Below are 6,753 nucleotides of genomic sequence, written 5' to 3'. Positions count from 1 at the left end.
AAAAAAAAAAAAAAAAAAAAAAAAAAAAAAAAAAAAAAAAAGCCCTACCAGGTGGCCAGGACCTGTGCCCCAACAAATGTAGGTCCCACTTGGGGGACCCCCAACAATTATAAACATTTTCTAGGGGTAACTCTATGTGCCCTTATGACTGCACTTGTGTGGAAGCTAAACGTTAACTTGTCATCCTCCCCGAAATAGTGTCTGGCCTCTTCAGGGTGGTCAAAAGAGACCTTCAAGTGTTAAGCAAATACCACCAATAGATTATGTAGCCCACAGACAACTATGGAGATTTTTTTTTTTTTTTTTTGAGATGGAGTCTTGCTCCAGGCTGGAGTGCAGTGGTGTGATCTTGGCTAACTGTAACCTCCACTTCCCAAGTTCAAGCAATTCTCCTGCCTCAGCCTCCCGAGGAGCTGGGATTACAGGTGCCTGCTACTACACCAAGCAGGTTAAAAAAAGTACAATTGTAAAAAAAAGTACAATTTTTTTGTACTTTTGGTAGAGACGGGGTTTCACCATGTTGGCCAGGCTGGTCTCGAACTCCTGACCTCAGGTGATCCACCTGCCTCGGTCTCCCAAAGTGTTGGGATTACAGGCATGAGCCATGGCACCCGGCTGACGACTGTGGAGATCTTTCTAAAGTGAGGCTGCCCTTGGTTACTCAGGGGAGCTTCTTGGACTGACAATTGACTCATTCCTTAATGTGCACTATAGGGAGAGTTATCCCTATGGTGGGAGTCCTTTGATTAGGAAAGGTGATGAAACATTTGTCCCTAACTTTAGCTGGGTGATCAGTGGTACCACCTTGGCCCTGGAAGGCATTCATGTCAGCGGCAACTCACTGGCCAGGGTGGAGGTGGTATGGATGACAGACTTGCCCTAGGCTTCCTCCCCGTGAACCACCAGTGGAGATTATGTAATATCTAATATATCCTGCTGTACCTGGATTAATGACTTGGGCTGAGTGGAAAGGTCAATATTTGAGAAAGTCACCTGGCTTTCTTAAGTAGACCTTGATGATTTATAGGATTTGTTCAGCCTGTTGAGTTGAAAACCCTGGGGTCAGCCGGGCGCGGTAGCTCACGTCTGTAATCCCAGCACTTGGGGAGGCCAAGGCGGGTGGATCACAAGGTCAGGAGATTGAGACCATCCTGGCTAACACGGTGAAACCCCATCTCTACTAAAAATACAAAAACAAAATTAGCTGGGCATGGTGGCGGGCGCCTGTAGTCCCAGCTACTTGGGAGGCTGAGGCAGAATGGCGTGAACCTGGGAGGCGGAGCTTGCAGTGAGCCGAAATCGCGCCACTGCACTCCAGCCTGGGTGACACAGCGAGACTCTGTCTCAAAAACAAAAAACAAACAAACAAAACAAAATATAGAAAAGAACAACAACAAAAAAGAGAAAACCTTGGGGTCAAGACTGGGGTTAACATTGAAGGTTGGACTCATTCTGCTGTTTGAAATGCTGTTCATTAAATTAAATTCTGTAAGACACACTGAACTGATTTGCTCTATGCCTATTGGTCAGATTAATCAGTGACTGATAAAATGGCATACCCATAAGAAAATTGTCAGAAGCCAAGACAGTATAGAAATGAGGGGTGGATATTATTGGGAGATAATTCTTCACAGGTCTCTCACATTTCTGTACGTGTCTTGTCAGCTGAAACTATGAAGGCCTTTGTTCTGGACTATCTTTTCAAGGAAGCTGGTATGGCCTTGGAAGACAGACACAGGTGCTTTGCATCCATAGAGCAAAGGACAGGTGTTCTTGTGACCTTGGTAGAGATAATGCCTCCCGTTAGTGCAAAGGGAAGGCATACCAACCATCCAACATAAAAGACGCAAATTCTGTTAGCTCTCTTCCCTCCTCCTTTCCTCAATAAAACCCACTGCATGTGCAGGATTCACTTGGTCCTCTTTGTGTTGCCCTATGGGAACTAGGCTTGGGAAATGGCTGTAAGAAAATGCTGGTACTCTGGCTATTGCTATTGCTATTGCTGTAATAAACTGTCCTTTGTATCTGACCCAAGAGTGTCTTGTCTGGTTGGGTGCAGTGACTCACGCCTGTAATCCCAGCACTTTGGGAGGCCAAGGCAGGTGAATCACCTGAGGACAGGAGTTTGAGACCAGCTTGGCCAACATGGTGAAACCCCTTCTCTACTAAAAATACAAAAATCAGCCGGGTGTGGTGGCAGGAGCCTGTAATCCCAGCTACTCAGGAGGCTGAAACAGAAGAATCGTTTGAACCCGGGAGGCGGAGGTTGCAGTGAGCTGAGATTACATCACTGCACATCAGCCTGGGCAACAGAGTGAGGCTCTGTCTCTTTAAAAAAAAAAAAAAAAAGTATGTCTTCTGTGAGCATCTGTGAAACTGCAGTAGGCTAACTTAGCTTGCAAACAGAGTCAAATCTCTGACTATTCAGTTTTTGATTTGAAGTTTGTGCTTTCTAATATTTCTTCATGACTCAGTCTTGGTAGGTTTTGTTTTTAGGAATTTGCCTATTCATTCATTTACTCATTCATTGATTTATTTTTGAGACAGAGTCTCACTCTGTTGCCCAAGCTGGAGTGTAGTGGTACAATCTTGGCTCACTGCAACCTCTGTTTCTCAGGTTCAAGTGATTCTCATGCCTCAGCCTCTCAAGTAGCTGGGAGTACAGGTGCACGCCACCACATCCAGTTAATTTTTGTATTTTTAGTAGAGACAGGGTTTCACCATGTTGGCCAGGTTAGTCTCAAACTCCTGACCTCAAGTGATCCACCCACCTCAGCCTCACAAAGTGCTGAGATCACAGATGTGAGCCACCATGCCCAGCTGGAATTTGCCCATTTAATCTAGGCTATCCAGTTTGTTTCCATACAACTGTCTGTAGTACTTTATAATCCTTTCTACTTCTGTAGAGTTGGTAGTAGTGTCCTGATTTTCATTTCTCATTTTAGTAATTTGAGTCTTTTTCTTAATCTAGCTAAAGGTTGTCAATTTTGTTGATCTTTTTGAAGAAGCAACTTTTGATTTTGTTGACTCTTTTTTTCTATTCTCTAGCTCTGTTCTTATTGGCTTCCTTCTGTTAGATCTTTCATTTGCTCTTTTTTTAGTGCCTTAATGTGTAAATAATGTGTATAGTTCAGTTGATTTTTTTTTTTTTTCTTAAGAGACAGGATCTTGCCCTGCTGCTCAGGCCAAAGTACAGTGGCGCCATCATAGCTCACTTAGCTCACTGCAGCCTCAAACTCCTGGGCTCAAGCAATCCTCTCATCTCAGCCTCTGGAATAGCTGGGACTACAGGTGTGCACCACCATCCCTGGCTAATTTTTTAAGTTTTTGTAGAGGGGCCAGGCGATTCTCTCACCTCAGCCTCCTAAAGTGCTGGAATTATGGGTGTGAGCCACCGTGCCCAGACTCTTCTTTATAAATGTAAGCATTTATAGCTATAAGTTTCTTTCACCACTGCTTTTGCTGCATCCCATAGGTTTTGGTGTGTTTTTGTTTTCATGTGTCTCAAGATATCTAACTTCCCTTATGATTTCTTTTTTGATCCATTGGTTGTTTAAAAGTGTGTTGTTGGTCAGGAGGGGTGGCTGACGCCTGTAATCCCATCACTTTGGGAGGTTGAGGCAGGCAACCAAGATCACTTGAGACCAGGAGTTCAAGACCAGCCTGGCCAACACTGCAAAACCCTGTCTCTACTAAAAATACAAAAATTAGCCAGGCACGGTGGCCTGTGCCTGTAGTCACAGCTACTTGAGAGGCTGAGGTACAAGAATCACTTGAACCTGGGAGGTGGAGATTGCAGTGAGCCACAATTGTGCCAGAGCAAGACTCTGTCTCAGAAAACAAAAAGTGTGTTAATTTTTTTTTTTTTTTTTTTTTTTGAGATAGTGTCTCACTCTGTCGCCCAGGCTGGAGTGCAGTGGCACGATCTGGGCTCACTGCAAGCTCCATCTCCCAGGTTCACGCCATTCTCCTGCCTCAGCCTAATGAGTAGCTGGGACTATGGGCGCCTACCACCACGCCCAGCTAATTTTTTGTATTTTTAGTAGAGACAGGGTTTCACCGTGTGAGCCAGGATGGTCTCGATCTCCTGACCTCATGATCCACCCGCCTCGGCCTCCCAAAGTGCTGGGATTACAGGCGTGAGCCACTGCGCCCAGTCGTTGTTTAATTTTTAAAAATTTCCAGTATTCCCTTTGCTACTGATTTCTAGTTTTGTTCCATTGTGATGGGAAAATACACTTTTATGACTTTAATCTTTAAGTTCACTGAGTCTTTTTTGTGGTCTAATATGTGGTCTGGTCTATATTTAATAATGCCTTAGCCCTTTTCTTTTTTTCTATTATTAATTTTTTTTTTAATTTTACAGAGACAAGGTCTCTGTTGCCCAGGCTGGTCTTGAACTCCTGAGCTCAAGCGATCCCTCTGCCTCAGCCTCTCAAAGTGCTGGGATTACAGATGTGAGCCACTGTGCACAGCCTCCTTCTTTTCTTTTGGGCACACTGAAGTTCAGCTACTCCACCCCCAGATTCCAGCAATAAAGCTGTAGCCTGGCAGGAAGGTGGCCTGCCAGAACTGAGAATTTCTAGGGAGAAATTCTTGAGCCCAGCCACCTGTCATCTTACCGGTGAGAAAACTGAGGGGTCAGAAGGCGTCATTCAAGATTACAGGGGCCCATGGGCCTACTGGCCATGTACACTGAACCATTGCAATTTCTTGTCTGAGAGATTGCCCCGTGACATCAGCAATGATCACAAGGAAACAAAAGCCTCCACCACAGATTCATTCAAATGTTTACTGAGCATCTACATGTTCCAGGGATGAGTTAAACCCTGAAATGACCCTGCCTGTGCAGGGCCTGCCTACTCTAAGATGGGCCTGACTGTTTTGTTTCCAGGCAATGAGAGTTGCAGATAATTAAAGAGTTGTGGTGCATTTATTCATGCCTATTTCACAAATGCACCAATTTGTCACCTAAGCTGGCTTATGTATTAGGTTGATTACACCCTCTTTCTAGAAACCAAAGACACTAAGTTTTATTTTATTTATTTATTTTTTTTGAGACAGTCTCGCTCTGTCGCCAAGCTGTAGTGCAGTGGTGCGATCTCGGCTCGCAGCACCTCTGCCTCCCAGGTTCAAGCAATTCTCCTGCCTCAGCCTCCCAAGTACCTGGGACTACAGACGTGTGCCACCACGCGCAGCTAATTTTTGTATTTTTAGCAGAGATGGGATTTCACCACGTTGGCCAGGATGGTCTCCATCTCTTGACCTTGTGATCCGCCTGCCTTGGCTGACACTAAGGTTTTGAAAGCTAAAGGACCAGGCAAAAAAAGCTCACCGTGTCTGTGGGACTGGATTTTTTTTTTTAAAAGGTACAAGGAGGGCCATTAGGTAAAGTGAAAACCTGCAGCACAGAGAGTTCAAGGAAGTTACTGCAGAGCTGTGGCCAGGCAGCTCCATCAGGGTTTCTCATCCCTGGTGGCTGTCCAGGAGCACCCTAGCCCTGCCATGGAGGTTTCCATATAATTCAGCTGCTGGGCCAGTGAAGGGATGAGACTGCCTTCTCTGATTTGGGAACAGTAAGTGGGCAATTACAGAATCTCGACCCCACCCCCCAACTCAATACTCTGGTCAACTGCTGTTTGAGACTTGGCAGGTTGGGGTCTTGCTGTGTTGTGCAAGGACAGGGCTAAATAGGCGCTGCACTGAAAACTGCCAAGGGGCTCCCTGGCCCATCTAATCTGTCTTTTACCACTGTCTTGACGTAAAACAGGAATATGGTCCCTTTCTTTTTTCCTTTTTTTTTTTTTTTTTTTGGAGACAGGCTCTCACTCTGTTGCCCAGGCTGGAGTGCAGTGGCATAATCTCGGCTCACTGCAGCCTTTGCCTCCCGGATTCAAGCAATTCTCATACCTCAGCCTCCTGAGTAGCTGGGATTATAGGCACGCACCACCATGCCCAGCTAATTTTTGTATTTTTAGTAGAGACGAGGTTTTACCATGTTGGCCAGGCTGGTCTTGAACTTCTGACCTCAAGTGATCCACCCGCCTTGGCCTCCCAAAGTGCTGGGATCACAGGCATGAGCCACCGCCCCTGGCCCAGTTCCATTGGACAGATGTAAAAACCAGGGTGTAGAGAGGTGAGTAATCTGATGTGTAAAACGGAGCTCAACCACATTAGCAGAACTAGCAGAATTAGTAGGTGATGAATAGAGATATAAAAGGATTTACTGCAACAAATGACCTTCTATGATGATGGCATCTGGTCAGGCAAGTCTGATATACACAGGACAAGCCATCAGAAAGGGCAGGCTGGAACTCTGGGCACAGGCTGATGGCTGGCCTCGCACATAAATTACTATTGCTGCACCATGCCGTGGACTACCAACTACCCTCTTTACCCTGACTTTATGGAAATAGAGTCATTAATGCCTTTAAGTTCAATCAAACTAGGGAAGAATTCTAAAAAATCCAGAACCAATGCAGAAAACTCATCTTTAAAATTCTATTTGTCGGCCGGGCGCGGTGGCTCAAGCCTGTAATCCCAGCACTTTGGGAGGCCGAGACGGGCGGATCACGAGGTCAGGAGATCGAGACCATCCTGGCTAACACGGTGAAACCCCGTCTCTACTAAAAAATACACACAAAAAAAAAAACTAGCCAGGCGAGGTGGCGGCGCCTATAGTCCCAGCTACTCGGGAGGCTGAGGCAGGAGAATGGCGTGAACCCGGGAGGCGGAGCTTACAGTGAGCTGAGA

The 6,753-nt window shown here is 45.8% G+C and overlaps 1 protein-coding gene across 1 annotated transcript in view; it reads right to left on the bottom strand.

Annotated features, from left to right (window-relative positions):
• The window catches only part of UPB1 (beta-ureidopropionase 1), a 43,671-nt gene that overhangs the window by 4,012 nt on the left and 32,906 nt on the right, over positions 1-6,753 (bottom strand). The window lies entirely within an intron of this gene.

Source organism: Piliocolobus tephrosceles, chromosome 19 (genome assembly GCF_002776525.5).
Source record: "Piliocolobus tephrosceles isolate RC106 chromosome 19, ASM277652v3, whole genome shotgun sequence".
In the NCBI taxonomy this organism is placed as follows: Eukaryota; Metazoa; Chordata; class Mammalia; order Primates; family Cercopithecidae; genus Piliocolobus; species Piliocolobus tephrosceles.
The sequence above is the reverse complement of the archived record's forward strand: the minus strand, read 5'-3'. Positions and strand labels throughout refer to the sequence as shown.